General features: G+C 39.3%; 1 protein-coding gene and 1 long non-coding RNA gene across 5 annotated transcripts in view; one reads left to right on the top strand and one right to left on the bottom strand.

Moving 5' to 3' along the window:
- The window catches only part of TMEM62 (transmembrane protein 62), a 79,801-nt gene that overhangs the window by 53,935 nt on the left and 8,289 nt on the right, over nt 1-17,577 (bottom strand). The gene's annotated exons all lie outside the window — the stretch shown is intronic.
- Nucleotides 7,678-16,947, top strand: LOC111768093 (uncharacterized). Of its 2 annotated transcripts, none has more exons than XR_011427158.1 (4): nt 7,678-7,770; nt 10,651-10,784; nt 14,333-14,980; nt 15,382-16,947. It is a non-coding gene; the product is annotated as an uncharacterized lncRNA (long non-coding RNA). The 2 variants fall into 2 exon arrangements; XR_011427162.1 differs by having other exon boundaries at nt 7,680-7,753.

Raw genomic sequence — 17,577 nt, forward strand, 5'->3', positions numbered from 1 at the left:
CACACCTTAACAAACAAGAAAAATCCCAAATCAGCAATCTCAAATTACACCTAACTGAATTAGAGAAAGAAGAAGAAACAAAGCCCAAAGTCAGCAGAAGGAAAGAAATAATAAAAATCAGAGCAGAAATAAATGCTATTGAAATAAAAAAGGCAGTAGAAAGGATCAATGAAACAAAGAGCTGGTTCTTAGAGAATATAAATAAAATTGACAAACCCCTAGCCAGACTTACAAAGAAAAAAAGAGAGAAAGCTCAAATAAACAAAATCAGAAATGAAAGAGGAGAAATAGCAACAGACTCCACAGAAATACAACGGATTATAAGAGAATACTACGAAAAACTATATGCCAACAAAATGGATAACCTAGAGGAAATGGATAAATTCTTAGACTCTTACAATCTCCCAAAGCTAAGTCAAGAAGAAGCAAACAATTTGAACAGACCAATCACAAGGAAAGAGATTGAAACAGCAATCAAAAGCATCCTAAAGAATAAAACACCAGGATCAGACGGCTTTCCTGGGGAATTCTACCAAACTTTCAGAGAGGATTTAATACCTATACTTTTCAAGCTTCCCAAAAGATAAGGGAGGATGGAACACTTCCTAACACATTCTATGAGGCCAACATCACTCTGATACCAAAACCTGACAAGCACAGCATGAAAAAAGGAGAACTATAGGCCAATATCACTGATGAACATAAATGCAAAAATTCTCAAAATTTTGGCAACTCGAATTCAGCAATACATCAAAAGGATCATACATCATGATCAAGTGGGATTCATACCAGGGACACAGGGATGGTTCAACATCTGCAAATCACCCAACGTGATACACCACATCAACAAATTGAGGAATAAAAACCACATGATCATCTCAATAGATGCAGAGAAAGCACTGGACAAGATCCAACAGCCATGTATGATAAAAACTCTGAACAAAATGGGGATAGAAGGAAATTACCTCAACATAATAAAGGCCATATACGACAAACCCACAGCCAACATCATACTCAATGGGCAAAAACTGAGCGCCATCCCCCTCAAAACAGGAACAAGACAAGGATGCCCTCTATCACCACTCTTATTCAACATAGTACTGGAGGTTTTGGCTAGAGCAATCAGGCAAGAGAAAGGAGTAAAAGGAATCCAAATAGAGAGGGAAGAAGTGAAACTCTCACTGTTTGCAGTTGACACGATCTTATATATAGAAAACCCCAAAGAATCCATTGGGAATCTTTTAGAAATAATCAACAACTACAGAAAAGTTGCAGGGTACAAAATCAACTTACATAAATCAGTAGCATTTCTATATTTTAATAATGAACTAACAGAAAAAGAACTCAAGAACACAATATCATTGACAATCACAACAAAAACGGGTGAATTTAACTAAGGAAGTGAAAGACATACACAACAAAAACTACAAGACTTTCCTGAAAGAAATTGATGATGACATAAACAGATGGAAAGGCATTCCATGCACATGGATTGGAAGAATAAACATAGTTAAAATGTCCATACTACCTAAAGCAATCTACAGATTCAAGGCCATCCCAATCAGAATCCCAATGACATTCTTTACAGAATTAGAACAAAGAATCCTAAAATTCATATGGGGCAACAAAAGACCCCAAATTGCTAAAGAAACCCTGAGATAAAAGAACAAAGATGGAGGCATCACAATACCTGACTTCAAAACATACTACAAAGCTACAGTAATCAAAACAGTATGGTACGGGTACAAAAACAGGTGCACAGATCAATGGAACAGAATTGAAAGCCCAGAAATAAAACCACACATCTATGGACAGCTTATCTTTGACAAAGGAGCTGAGGGCATACAATGGAGAAAAGAAAGTCTTTTCAACAAATGGTGCTGGGAAAATGGGACAGCCACATCTAAAACAATGAAAATTGACCATTCTTTTTCACTATTCACAAAAATAAACTCAAAATGGATCAAAGACCTAAAGGTAAGACCTGAAACCAAAAGGCCTTCTGGAAGAAAATACAGGCATTACACTCTTTGATATCAGTATTAAAAGGATCTTTTCAGAGATACCATGTCTTCTCAGACAAGGGAAACAATAGAAAGAATAAACAAATGGGACTTCATCAGACTAAAGAGCTTCTTCAAGGCAAGGGAAAACAGGATTGAAACAAAAACACAACACAGTAATTGGGAAAAAATATTTGCAAGTCATATATATGACAAAGGGTTAATCTCCATAATATGTACAGAACTCATGCAACCCAACAACAAAAAATCAACCCGATCAAAAAAATGGGCAGGAGACATGAACAGACATTTCTCCAAGAAGATATCCGGATGGCAAATAGGCACATGAAAACATGTTCATCATGACTGATCATCAGGGAAATGCAAATCAAAACTACACTAAGATATCACCTTACACCCATTAGAATGACAAAAATAACCAAAACAAAAAATAACAAATGTTGGACAGGTTGTATAGAAAAAGGAACCCTCATACACTAATGGTGGGAATGCAAACTGGTGCAGCCACTATGGAAAACAGTATGGAGATTTCTCAAAAAATTAAAAATAGAGTTACCATACAACCCAGCCATCCCACTGCTGGGTATCTATTCAAACTACTTGAAATCAGAAATTCCAAAAGTCCCATGCACCCCTGTGTTCATTGCAGCATTATTTACAATAGCCAAGACGTGGAAGCAACCTAAGTGCCCATCAACCGATGACTTGATAAAGAAAATATGGTATATATATATACAATGGAATACTACTCAGCCATAAAAAAGAATAAAATCATCCCATTCACAACAACATGGATGGACCCTGAGGGAATTATGTTAAGTGAAATAAGCCATACAGAGAAAGACAATCTCTGTATGACTCCACTCATATGTGGAATTAAACAAGTAGACAAAGAGAACAGAATAGTGGCTACCAGGGGAAAGGGGGCATGGGGGCGGGCACAAAGGGTGAAGTGGTGCACCTACAACACAACTGACAAACAATAATGTACAACTGAAATTTCACAAGATTATAAACTATCATAATCTCAATAAAAAATTTTTTTAAAAAAATTAGAAAAAGCACCAAACTCAGCAATTAAAACTAAAACTACCAGAAAAATATTTTGGTTATCTCATTTTTTTTTAATATTTAAAAAAGTATAAGTATAAGTAAGTCTTTATTTCTTAAGCTGGTGACAGACACACTGGTATTCATTTTATTGTTATTCTTTAACTTACACATATGTTACATATAATCATTAGTATTATAAAATATTTAACACGAAATTCTTGAGAGGCATTTAGTCAAAAATACAATAAATGCATATTTAATTTTATCCATTAAAGGTATAAAAAATGTTAAATGTATACTCTAGGGCCTGGCCCAGTGGTGTAGTGGTTAAGTTCATGTGCTCCACTTCGGTGGCCCAGGATTCACAGGTTTGGATCCCAGGCACAGACCTACACCACTCATCAAGCCATGCTGAGGCAGCATCCCACATACGAAATAGAGGAAGATTGGCACAGATGTTAGCTCAGGGACAATCCTCTTCAAGCAAAAAGAGGAAGATTGGCAACAGACGTTAGCTCAGCGCCAAACTTCCTCACCAACAAAAAGAAAAAAAGTACACTCTATTTGACCTGTTATTTCTACTTACAATAACTCATATATACTAAGGAAAAATATGAATGTTTACAGAGATTTACCAATAAATATGTTTATGAAAGCAAAGTTTATAATAGGAGAAAATTAAAAACAAACTATAGCAAATGTTCCACAATAAGAGTCGTAAAAGTAAAATGACACAGCCATATAAGGGAATACTATGCAGTAATTTTAAAATAATTTTGAAGAAAAATACTAATGATATGGAAATACGTTAATAACATGTTAATGAGTATTTTATAAAACTGTACAGTATAATGCCATTTTACACACTCAGACACAAATATACATAACACACACATACAGAAAAAGGCCTGGAAGCATTTATATCAAACTATCACTAATGGTTATCTTGGAATAGTGAGACTATATGAGATTATATTTTCTTCTCTTTGCTTATCCATATTTTCTGAGTTTTCAACAATGAACATGTAAAGAAAAAACCACTTTTGTTTTATTTTGGGTTAGCAAATTTTTTCCATAAAGGACCAGATAGTAAATGTTTTAGGTTTTGTAGGCTAGACTGTCTCTATCATAACTCTTTGACTCTACCGTTGTGCAAAAGCAGACAGTCAATCCATGAACGAGGTGGCATTTTTCCAATAAAACTTTTTTTATGGATATTGAAATTTAAAGCTCACGTATTTTTCATCTGTTATGAAATACTCTTCTTTTGATTTTTTTTCAACCATCAAAAAATGTAAAAACTTTCCTTAGTTTGAAGGCTATGCAAAATCAGGCAGCAGGTGGATTTGCGCCACATTTTGCTAACCTCTGTTCTAGGGCAACTATTCTTATCTTGCACAACTAATTTTCCCGCAGTGATGACTTATTTCAATTTTTCTATATGTTTGGTTTTCCAAGTTCTTATCACTAACTCAACCTCAAACTCTTCACCAGTTGTGTAAACTTCTACTTGCCATTTTTAAACCCTTCAAGTATTGGGTCATTTTTATTTTTCAGAAACAGCCTCTCCCAGAGCTTTCTGACTTCTTCTCACCTGGCCTGTTTGTTCACCGTGTCTGATGCACAGCTGTTATCCTCATATCTGTCTTCACTCTGTGCCTAGGAATTCTCGTTGCCTTTCATCTCCCTTAGTAACAACAGTGCTCCATGTATTTCTTCCATTCAGCTCACCTCCACTTTCATTACGAGTTTTGTTTAACCTTTTCTCCAAAGGGCCTAGCACAGTGCCTAGCAAACAATGCTCGAAAATTTTTTTTTTATTTAAGGAAGAAGATGCCTGGATAGAATATAAAGATGGCTGGCAGGCTGCACTAACAAGTGCTCAAACCATCATGGGTCCAGACTAGGTCCTCTTCCCAGAATTTACTCAGATCCTAGACAAATAAATTTGTTCACGTCTGTTTCATCTGTTCAGCAAACCACTCAAACCCCAGAATTGACGCAGTCTACTGCAAACTGGGGCATATAACTGCTTCCGAGGGCTTGGTCCACTTTGTCTCTCTCCAAACTAGATTTTATGCTCCTGGTAGGTGGAGCGATTTCCTGCATATCTAAACAAAGTTCCTTCCACTGAGCATTCGGTCTCCCTCCTTCCCACTCACTTCCACATCTCCACGCCCTGGCTCCTCAGGGAAGAGCATGCTCCCTGGAGTTGCACGGATTCTGACTCACATCCTGACTCTCTCTCTTCGTAGTTGTGTTAACTCTGGCAAATTCTCTATCTGTCTAATCCTCTTTTTCCACGTCCTTTTCCCCTCCACCAGGGCTGAAATGCTGTTGTGCTTGATCACCTGTACGGACAGGATCCCAGTGCCCTTAAATGAAACCTTTGGATCCAAGGCCTCTGAGAGAGAACCCAAGAGCCAGGCCTATTTATGACCCTAACCTAGGTCTGACTTGAACCGGCAATCTGAGTTTTACTCCATAAACAACTCCCCAGGTATGGAAATCCTCATCTTTAAAAAGAAGCTGACCTCCACAAACCTAGGTCTCCAAGCCAACCTCAGAAATGAAATCTCTAAACCCAGGACTGAGTTTTCCAAAACTGATGCTGAAGCCTCCAGCTCTGACTACTTCATCACATCTCAGGACTTTCCTGGTTCTAACATAGGGTTGATCCCCCCACAGCTGTGGGAATGACCTTCATCCAAGACTGACAACTCCTGTCCTAATGGGGACCGCCCTCTCCACATCCTGGCTTTGACTCTATGGACTTCAACGATCCCTGCTTCTCAACTCAATATGGGAGCCTCTTTCTTCAAAGACACTCTGCCCCTACATGGGGTAGCAATGGTCCACAGACTCCCCGAGAGGACAGATGGCCCCAGCCCCTTTCCTCAGCTCAGAAACCAGCACTCTTGGGAGAGGTCCTTGTAAACAGTAGGAGTAGAAGATGAAAAGGAATTGAGTCAGAAGATGAGGACAGTGGCACCATACTGTAATTTTCTTTCTTTGTTGTTTGCTTTTTTTTTTTTTAAAGATTGGCACTTGAGCTAACATCTGTTGCCAATCTTAGTTTTTTTGGTTTTTTTTCTTCTTCTTCTCCCCATAGCCCCCAGTACATAGTTGTATATTCTAGTTGTGAGTGCCTCTGGTTGTGCTATGTGGGACACCGCCTCAGCATGGCCTGATGAGCGGTGCCATGTCTGTGCCCAGGATCTGAACCAGTGAAACACCGGGCCGCTGTAGCCAGCGTGCGAACTTAACCACTGGGCCACAGGGTGGCCCTTGCTTCTTTAAAATTTGTATTTCCTTTAAGAAGCACACAATTCAACTTAGGTTTCTGTTGTTCCGTTTTCTTAACTAATCATAAGATAAGAAGTATCCCCCTGTCTGAAGCATCTGGGTTAACTTTTCCATGAAATAACCCAAAACAAACAATTATCAATCAAACTAATAAATATTCCCCTTACTATAAATGCTTTTTCAAATTTGCAGAGGGTGCACAGGATTTGTTTCTAAATATGTTCCATTTTCACACCTGTGTTCCAACATTGCAACATTCAAGTTGCTACCGTTTGAAAGCCATGCCCAAGAGCTTCCCAATACTTACATTTCCAACAGGCCAAAGATTAAGCAAAATGAAAAACAGTCCCTACGGTTAAAAAGGAAGGAAATATTTCTCGACAAGGAACTGAGACAATCCTGGAACTCTAGTCAATGAACAAAACAAATGAAAGGCTAAGAATTATCATGCATGTAAATGAAACAATAACAGGAAGCTGGGATATAATCTTACTAGAATTGTAAAAATAACTTGACAACTTTTACAAATGGAAACCTTCAGTTCAATCTAGATGCTTAATATATACATACATGTACATATATATTAGTTTTACCTTTAGATTTATTCAAGTTCTGCCTGCACATTCTTTTTTTTAAAAGATTTTATTTTTCCTTTTTCTCCCCAAAGCCCCCCTATGTATAGTTGTATACTTTTTTTTTTAGTTGTGGGTCCTTCTAGTTGTGGCATGTGGGATGCCACCTCAGCATGACCTGATGAGTGGTGCCATGTCGGTGCCCAGGATCCGAACTGGCGAAACCCTGGGCCGCGGAAGCGCAGCCCGGGAACTTAAACATTCAGCCACGGGGCTGGCCCCCTGCACATGATATTTTTTTGTTTTCCCAGCTTTTTGAAGCAGTCGTTTTTTTAAAAAAGCAAAATATATTTGTTTTCCCCATAATCTGGAACAAATTCATCTTATCCAAGAATTTGAGACTTGGCCATGATTATCTTTTGGGGACGTTCAAGTTCTGACAGTCTACTATGGAGCCAGGAGATGTCCCTCATTAAACAGGGTAAAACATCAGAGCCTAGAGAGTACGACCTGCCCGCCGTGATATCCCCGGAGTTCCAGCCAGAAGACGGACAGTAAGCGGTGCTCACCAATTTGCTCTGCCTCCTGAGAGTTCGCCTCCTAGCAAAAGCCCCTCATCTTCACTGACCTTGGGGGCGTGGGGTTGGCAAGGGTGCGAGAGCGGAACCCGCCCCTCTGCTGCTGGCCACGCCGGAGTTTGCAGTTTCCATGCAAACGGTAAACAGAGCTGTTTTCTCCTCTGTCACTCCTGTCATACCCATGATATGATTCTACCCGCTGAGCCCTGGATGCCAGAGGGTGAGGAGCTGGTGCTGGTGAGCTGGAGCTCGAGAAGTGGGGTCCCGAGGTGGAATCTGGGGTGGGAGTGGTCCCGGGTGGTCAGCGCAAAGATAGGTGGAGTTCCAAATTAAAGTACCTCAAGCCAAATACCCGGGCACCAAAGGCTGTTGGAGTTGAACATTAATGCTTCGGGATGGGAGGGGAGTGGAGCAGAGAGGGCAGAGCCAAGACCTACGAGGTAAGATCAGGGACCTGGGCGGGCCTCAGTAGAGGCCAACCTTCATGTTGTCTCTATTCCGGTACGAATCAGGTGCTCTGGATAATTATTAGTCCTTCCCGCCCAACCGAGCCACTGGAGGTGTGTGAAGAGGAACCTGAGCTCTCCTTTCAGGAATATTGTGCTGTTAATGGGACTAACACATCTGGTGTGGAGGGACTGGGAGGAAAAACTTCATCTATCCTCTTGGGTTCAGTAAATGGGGCCCTATGAATTTAACTGAGAAAAAGATTGACAGGAGAAAAGGAATACAAATTTTTTAATATTTTTTACATGTACAGGTGTTCACAGTAAAGAAGTAACTCAAAGAAGCAGTTAAATTTGGGAGCTTATATACCCTTCTTTACAAAGAAAAGAGGGTTTGGGCTTCAAGGGAGTTTGTGGGGAAGTAAATGGGAAACATATGGGGAACTAATGGAAGGTAAGGATGATTTTTTTAGCAAGGTTTTGTTTATGCAGCTTCATCTTGGTGCTGGCTCTCTGTCTCTGGTGATAAGGGTCACTCTTCTTATTCTGGGCCAGGAAAAGAAGGGAGGAATTTACATCACCTTCACAAAGGGAAACTTATGCCCTGCTTTTAGGCAGATAAAGGGAGAGAACTCTTCCTGTGTCTGTTGATTAATTAGTTGCCTTCAGCTCAAAATAATCCTTATACCAAAATGGCATATTTTCGGGCGGCATATGCTGATCCCCTTTATGGCTCTATTTTCTAATGTAATTTTTATTTTGCTCAAAAGGATACATACACTCAGTTTAAGGAGGCAGTATTTCAACACATTTGTGACTAAGAAAATGGTGTTGGGGCCGGCCGGTGGTGCAGCGGTTAAGTGCACACGTTCCGCTTTGGTGGCCTGGGGTCAGCCGGTTCGGATCCCACGTGCGGACATGGTACCTCTCATCAAGCCATGCTGTGGCAGGCATCCCACATATAAAAAAAGTAGAGGAAGATGGGCACGGATGTTAGCTCAGGGCTAGTCTTCCTCAGCAAAAAGAGGAGGATTGACAGATGCTAGCTCAGGGCTGATCTTCCTCAAAAAAAAAAAGAAAAGAAAATGGTGTTTACTACCAAGAAAATGTTGGGTCCCAAGTGCTCCCCATTCACGTCTTCTAGAGGAGCCTTTCAGTTCTCGAGCTCACTTTTGTTACTGACCTCTATATCTCTCTTGACATGCCAACGGTGATAATTTTGGGCTTTCAGAACCAAGGGATACCCTACTGACTCCCAGTAAGGAACTAGCTCTCTTTCACAACCACCACGAGAAGTGCTCTCAAGAACTACCTTCTTCATATTCCCAGACCCTATGCCCCCAAAGCAATTGTAACACAATTTTGGTTAGGTCAGTATTCAGAGTTGACCTCAGTGTGACTATGAAATTTCTATTTAGAGCAGAGCTGTATTGTATTCTAGGACGGGGTAGACAAACTTTTTCTGTAAAGGGCCAGATAGCCTTTGTTTCAGGTTTTGTGGGCCATCTGGTCTCTGCAGCAAGTACTCAGCTCTGCTTTTGCAGCACAAAAGCAGCCAGAGACAAGGCAGTATTCCAATAAAACTTTATTTATGGATGCCGAAATTTGAATTTCAAATAACTTTCACGTGTCACAAAATATTATTCTTTTGATTTTTCCAACCATTTAAAAATGTAACCACAGTTTGCTGACCTCTACTATAAGCTATTAGCAGATTATTGCTTTAAGTTCCTTTATCTCATCAAATTACCGTGAACCACTGTGAACAAAAAGGTATATTTTTTACGTGGAAGTGATTATATTCAAAGATAAATTATTTTGAACTTCAAAACATAAAGTTCATATCTGAAATGCAGTCTTTTGGGACCAAATTATTCAAACACTACTAGAGCCATTAAGGAAAAACCTACGGTAGACATAGAAGAACAATAGTTAATAGTTTACTCTTAATATTTACTGAAAATTTTGGCATGGCCAACTGTCAATCAAAATTGACTATAGTGGAGCCATTTTAAAATGGAGTTGGAGCTGCCTTCCTAGAGAAACTGCCTTGCTGTCTTGAGCCTTGGACTGGGCCAAATCTTTGAAGTGGGCTAAAATGGCTATTGTTTTACAAGGAATTGTTTGCAAAGTCAGCAGGAAAATGGACATCCTGATCACAAAGGCTGAGGATTGTCTTTCTGAAGATAGAGGACTTTGTGAAGATAGAATCAATAGTCAATCAATGTTTAGCTAAGACTAGCTTTTGCCTCCAAATCCAATTAAAATTCTTTGTAATATAAACCTCCCTTGTTTGCCTTTAAAAGACCCTGACTTTAGGGGGCCAGCCCCATGGCGCAGCGGTTAAGTGCGCACCTTCTGCCTCTGTGGCCGGGCACTGCTTGGCAAGCCATGCTGTGGCAGGCGTCCCACATATAAAGTGGAGGAAGATGGGCACGGATGTTAGCTCAGGGCCAGGCTTCCTCAGCAAAAAGAAGAGGATTGGCAGCAGATGTTAGCTCAGGGCTAATTTTCCTGAAAAAAAAAAAAACAAGCCCCTGACTTTTACTCCCTAGTGGGATACTAGGTTTCTACCTGAATTGGGTTTCTGCCTGCATCTGTGCTCCCCAAACTGCAATTCTTTGATCCCAAATAAACACTTTGCCTCTTAAACTGGTTTCTATTTTTGAAGGTTGACATATGGTGTCAGAAAGTGGGAACTGAATCGATCTCACCTTCATGGACTGGCATCCTCTGGAAATGGCTACAATACCTACACGAGTCCCTTGTGTTCACCACTTCTATGGACCGCTAGTTCCTCCAATAGTGAGTCCTCTCGGGTTCTGACCTCCCTCCCTTTTGATTGAGCTCATTGCCTTTCTTTGGGATTCTGGGGGCAATAGCCCAATCTGGGGTCAATCAACCAGGAGACCATTGTCTTAAAGCTGGCTCACAGCTATTGCTGTCTGGAAGGGCTTCTCTGAGCTGGCTCACAGCAGTTCACAGCTGTTGCAGTCTGTACGAGTGTATTCCATATCTGATGAGTACTCAAATTCTGTCTTTTGTGTTGTTTGTCCAAACAGCTGTAGCTAGTGGGTCAGAAGCACAGGTAACAACCTGGGGCATGCAAGTGGTATCTCTTTGTCTCTCTGTCCACCTGTGCTTTAATGTGGGAATTTCATCTTCTAAAAGTTCCTGAGAAGTTCTTCCCTTGGGAACTCGAGCTGGGTTTACATTTAAGAACTACAGTCCTTCCTCTTGTAAATTTTTATTCCAGTGGACTGATAATACAAAAGATGATTTAAAATTACAGTGGCCACTTTGGGGCTCCTTAGAACTTCTAAAACTTGTCTTTTTCTGCACTAGATTTGAGAACAGTAGACCAGACCAATTGAATCCTATCTTTAAGTGTCAAGCACGGCACCTTCCAGCACACCTGCTTAAAAACTATGGTCCCAGAAGCTATAAATATTTCCAGAGACCAGCAGAGTCTTACTAACCTTATTGTGTGTCCTGAGAGCTTGGCTTGGTAACTATCAGGTTGGGGGCCCAAAATGTGGTTGGACAGAAATGTGGCTTGCACCCCATTTGTAGCCAGATATGGCTGGGAAGAAATGGGGGTTAAACTCCATTTGTGGCTAGGGTTCTACCAAACTGCTGCCAGCCTCAGGGGAATTACATTGACCATTAGAAGGAATGTCCCAATCAGATAAGATAATTTAAGAAGTGCATTTAAAAGCAAAGGCTTCAGGGACCAGCCATTGGCTGAGTGGTTAGGTTCATGCTCCACTTTGGCGGCCCAGGGTTTCACAGGTTCAGATCATGGGCGTGGACATGGCACCACTCATCAAGCCATGCTGAGGCGGCGTCCTACATAGCAGAACCAGAAGGACATTCAACTAGAATATACAACTATGTACCGGGGGACTTTGGGGAGAAGAGGAAGAAGAAAAAAGAAAGCAAAGGCTTCAAAATTTCAAAATAGCCTTATTAAAAGTTTCATTGCAAAAAATTAATGAAAGTTAAGATAGAAGAGATACCTAAAAGAAAAGACTGTACAAAAGTCCGTAAGTTAATGGCTTTACAGACATCCACATGTCTACCTTCAAAGAAAGGCCCCCATATGGGCCCCTCTCAGAGTTAACAAGACACAGAGATTTTCTGGTAAACTGCTACATTATTCCCTTAAACAGCCAAAGGGAAACTAAAATTTAAAATTAATGCAGTTGTTTAATACTGCCAGAAATACTTACTATTTGTCCTGGCTGAAACCTGACAAGACATTTGAAAGGATTTAGTAACTTATGATCAGAAATTTGGCCAAATTGGAAGCTGATATTCAATTGGAAGCAGATATTCAGCTGATAGGAATTTTTTCTCGGCTTTCCCACCACTAAGCTAAAACAAAACTATGCACCCAGAGGGAAAGAAACAAATTAAGGATAATGTAATTGGATGGGTTAACAGCTAACCTCCTCTATTTATCTCAAAAGGCTTGTAACCTCTCCAGAAACTCTTATCTAAACCATCCCTGATTCCTAAGACTGAAGCAGAAAAAAAAAGAGAAGAAGCTTTTAGAGGTGAAGACTGCTATGGAAGCACCCTTGCTCAAAAATCTAGTTTAAGGAAAAATTTTAAATGAAGGCTAAAATATCTCTGTTTGCTGTCTGTGTGTTTGTGTGTGTGTTCATATATGTATGTTATAAATATATAATATTTTTCTACCTCTGGATAGTATTGTCAAGACTAGTTTATAAGAGAGCTCTATTTAATTGGCTTTAAAAAAAACACTATATAAATTGAGTATACTCTCAAAAATATAACAGAAACTAACCCAAATGAATTTGAAGATCATGTGATCAAGGAATTCTATATTAAAGCTAATTTAAGTTTGTTGGGTTAAAATAGGCATGTCTTTAGAGTTATCAGCATTAAAAATAAAACTTTTGTTCTACCCAGGCTTATGAAAAGTCAAACAAGCTCATATTACCTCTGTTACAAAATTTAGCAGCGAAAAAATTGATGGCTGACTTTGTCTAATGTCTCATGAAGTCTTTTTAGGTAGGCTAAATATAATTATTAAGAACAAGTAAACTAAATAGATACAGGTAAGATAAGTTTTTAGGTGAACTTTTTAACAATAATTATGTGTCATGGCATATGTACTTAAAAATAACTTCAAAACCTTTTGGTAACTTGAAGCCTTAGAGTTTTGCTAAATTAGGTAAAATGATAAAAATTTATTGAGTATTTAGATCGTTTCTGAATAAGAAAAAATATTAGACATTACTAAACATAGGTTTATCTACTTTTGAATTCTTATGACAAAATAACTAAAAGATGTTTGGGTCTCTTAGTAAACATATCTTATGCCACAGAAAAAAATTTATGCTATGAGGAGATGTATGTTTTCAGTAAAAGAAGGTATAAGGAATGGAGATATTTTTGCTAAGAAAGTAAATTTGTCCTAAAGTAAAACTGGTTATGGGAAAAAAGAAAGAACAAATTCTGAATGTAAAAAAGGAAGTTATAGAAGGTTTGTGGAAGAGGAATTCTGAGAAAAGAGTTTTGTGTGTGGTCAAGCTGGCGAAGATTGAAATGTATTTAATTAAGTAAATGAGTTTTAACATCAAAAGTAAGATGGTACAAAATTAGAACTTGGTTTTCTCTCCATTTAAAGGACAAGTTTTCTTGGGCTTTTAGTCTGCTCTTAATAAAGAGATTATGAAAGGTTTTTTCTTTACCTTTGATTAGTCTGCCTAAAAAGCAGAGATTTTATGTTTTATCAAAATAATTTCCTATGTTCAAAAGCTGAGGCCTCTCCATTAAGAGAGCTAAGGTGTTTTCCAACTGATTAACTCTCTGTGTTTGCCTTTAACTACTTCTGTTGTCACTTTGGTTACATGGATAATTAACCATTGTTTTATAGTGAACTATGATCCTAACTGAACAAGTGTTTTAAAACCTTTTGACATTTTTGACAAACTTCCCAAAATTCATATTTTAAAGTCTTCTTTTTTGACCTGAAAGTAACTTTAAGAATTTCCAGCAAGTCCCTGGGACTCCTTAAAGAATTTGTTCTCTCTTCCTATACAATGAGAGATATTAAACTAACTAGGCTTATTTGGTATATTAAATCACATGGAAAGCATTATCAAATAAATGATGATAAACCTTCTTAGTTTATATTGCCTGGGTGAATGTTATTTGTGTAAGTGTTCTAAAAATTATAGAAAATTCCAAAATTCTGATATGTTCTGTTATAATGTTCTATCATAATTCTAGTTACTGTCTTAGAATGTGTGTTACAGAAATAACCAAATGTCCTTGTCGGTTGCATTGTAATCAGATCTTTTTTTTTTTTTTTTTTTGAGGAAGCTTAGTCCTGAGCTAACATCTGCTGCCAATCCTTCTCTTTTTGCTGAGGAAGACTGGCCCTGAGCTAACATCCGTGCCCATCTTTCTCCACTTTATATGTGGGACGCCTACCACATGGCTTGCCAAGTGGTGCCATGTCCGCACCTGGGATCCAAACTGGCAAACCCTGGGCCACCAAAGAGGAATGTGTGAACTTAACTGCTGCGCCACTGGGCTGGCCCCGTAGTGAGATCTTTAACCATGCCACTTTAAGTCTTTTGTCATTTACAGACAGTTATTGTTTTACTCTGATACTTTTGGAAATGTGTCTCATCTTCAGAGAGCTACATGGAAAGGACTCTGACCTTCTAGAATTCAGGTTTCTAGTAAAATTTCAAATTATAAAACTGAACTGGGTAAGAAATTACAGTACTCCTACAGAGACTCATGGCTTCATAAAATTGCTAACAAAAGATCAAAGAACAAATAAATATTAATTACATGGGACTACATGAACCAGGGAGGATGCTCTAATGTTTTTTTTTTTCCAGATTTAAAGAAATCTTTTCTCTTAAGCTGTCACAACGTGGTAGGATATATCTTTGTGAACAAAGATGAAACATTTACTTTTTCTCCCTACCTCATCCCTCCAGAATTCAGAAACTGTGAGTGAGTATTCTTATTTTCCCTTTATAAATAATCAGACCAAGTTTTAAATTTAAACAAATGTTTTACTCTTATTATTTTTGGTAAAAAATGAGGGTAATTGTAGAGAGAAAAATTACGTTTGCACCTTTGTAGATATTAGATTCTAGTCCTGTTAATTGTCTTTGAGGTTTTGTTATATACCTGTTGACTGGATTCCTCTGACCTAAGGTATTGTCTTTGGTCTTGCCAACTATTCCCAGTACCCTCTTTGGAAAACATACTCACTCCACATGAGATAGTCACCAGCAGATAAATGTCTGTTGACATACAACCTTCTGCTGATCCCTCGTTGTCTTATGCTAGTATGACCAGTTACTGTAAGTTTCTACTGTCTTATACTCAAGGCTTTCATCAACAGGTAAAAGAAGCTTTCCTGGATTCCAACTTAAAGCATCCTATTGGTCAGTCTAGAGCCTGGTGACTAGGTATTCTGGAAGCATCATCAGAGGAAGACAGCCCTCAAGCCTTGTTGGAAAGGATCTTACCAAGTGCTCCTGACCACTGATACTACTGCAGAACTAGAAGGCATTGAACCTTGGAGATACATCTCACAGCTAAAGAAGGCTACACCCAACATTTGGTCCTGTGTGAATGCTGGAGACCTCCAAATCAAACTGACCAGAAAGAGAAGCAGCCAACATCTGAAACAGATAGCTTTTCCAAGATGGCTGCACCAAGCCTGTACACCTTTTATTCACTGTTGCACCTTACCTTATTTTCTGTCTGTCTGTCTTGGAAAGACAATACTCTTATCCACATCTCCCAATCTATTACCAAAAGGGTAAATCTTTCTGACTGTTGGGTTTGTCATCAGAAACCTCATTCTGTACATGAATCTAGAGAATCTTTTAGCACATTTAATTACCAATCTCTCCACCATTCCTCTCCTAATTCCTTATGCTGTCTAGAACTCCTTGCCTAACCAATTGAACCTCCAGAGATTGAACTGGTAACATTGTAACTATTGTAAATGCCTCTTGTTGAACTTGGGTAAACACCTCCAGCAAGGTAAAGACAGAACTAGACAGAATTTGAGCACAAGCTGAAAGATTCGATGCAGTGCCCACTGACATCCTGTAGTTCTTTGATCTGTTTAGCTGGCTACCCTCAAGAACTGTCTCTTGGTTCAGGTCTATTCTGCAATTTGGACTTAGCATTTTGTTTATTATTATAGAAATTCTCACTTTTGTAAAACGTCTCTTCTGCATGGCTTGATGTTATAAAAACACCACTTGGATAATGGTCGCTCAGTGTTTTGAAATGATTGCTAAAGCTTACAAGCCTTCACCTGAGAAACTTCAAGGAACTAAAGACAATGTCTGCCCTTGAAAGAACTTGATGGTAAGGCTTTTCTCTGCTCTGGCACTCCTGTTCTTCAAATGTGGCCTAGGATCTTAAGGAAAACACTTTCCCTCCTACATGGGACAGGAAATACTAGGAATGAGCCTTCCTGGTTATGAGAGACCAACAGTGCTTTGATGACTGATCAGCAATACTTTCCAAGAAAGATCTTGATCAAAAGGGGAAAAATGTCAAAATTGACTTTAGTGGAGCCATTTTAAAATGGAGTTGGAGCTGCCTCTCCAGAGAAAGTGCCCTGCCGTTTTGAACCTTGGACTGGGCCAAACCTTTGGACTGGGCCAAAATGGCCACTGTTTTACAAGCAATTGTTTGAGGAGTCAGTAGGAGAATGGACATCCTGATCACAAAGGCTGAGGATTGCGGACTTTCTGAAGATAGAATCAATACTCAATCAATGCTTAGCCAAGACTAACTTCTGCCTCCAACTCCAGTTAAAATTCTTTGTAACATAAACCTCCCTTCTTTGCCTTTAAAAGCCCCTGACTTTTACTTCCTAGCTGGATGCTATCTGTGCTCCCCAAAATGAAATTCTTTGATCCCAAATAAATGCTTTGCCTCTTAATCTGGTTTCTGTTTTTGAAGGGTGACCCAACCAATACAAATACAACACACACACACACACAAAACAACCCTGATTTGTGTTAATAAGATATGGAACAAGACTATTATAATTCAAGACTTATCTTTAATTTTATTTATTTTATTTATTTTTTATTTTTTCAACTAATTAATTTTTTTTTTTGAGGAAGATTAGCCCTGAGCTAACATCTGCTGCCAATCCTCCTCTTTTTGCTGAGGAAGACTGGCCCTGAGCTCACATCCGTGCCCATCTTCCTCCACTTTATATGTGGGATGCCTACCACAGCATGGCTTGCCAAGCAGTGCCATGCCCGCACCAGGGATCCAAATCCATGAACCCTGGGCCGCCAAAGCGGAACGTGCGCACTTAACCGCTGCGCCACTAGGCCGGCCCCTAGGCAAATCTTGTAACCTCTGACTCACTGTCATCTTACCTTTAAAATGGACAATAGTAGTCTCTACTTCACAAGACTGTTTTAAGGAGTAAATGAGATAATACTTTTTGGGTTAGTGGATTTTCTCATGGGCTCACTGCCTAACCCTTTCAATCTCCATCAGCTCAGATTTGTCATTCCCTGCATCTCTCAAAACCTTAAGCTCCTCTGTATCTCTG

This window comes from Equus caballus, chromosome 1 (genome assembly GCF_041296265.1).
Source record: "Equus caballus isolate H_3958 breed thoroughbred chromosome 1, TB-T2T, whole genome shotgun sequence".
NCBI classification, from domain to species: domain Eukaryota; kingdom Metazoa; phylum Chordata; class Mammalia; order Perissodactyla; family Equidae; genus Equus; species Equus caballus.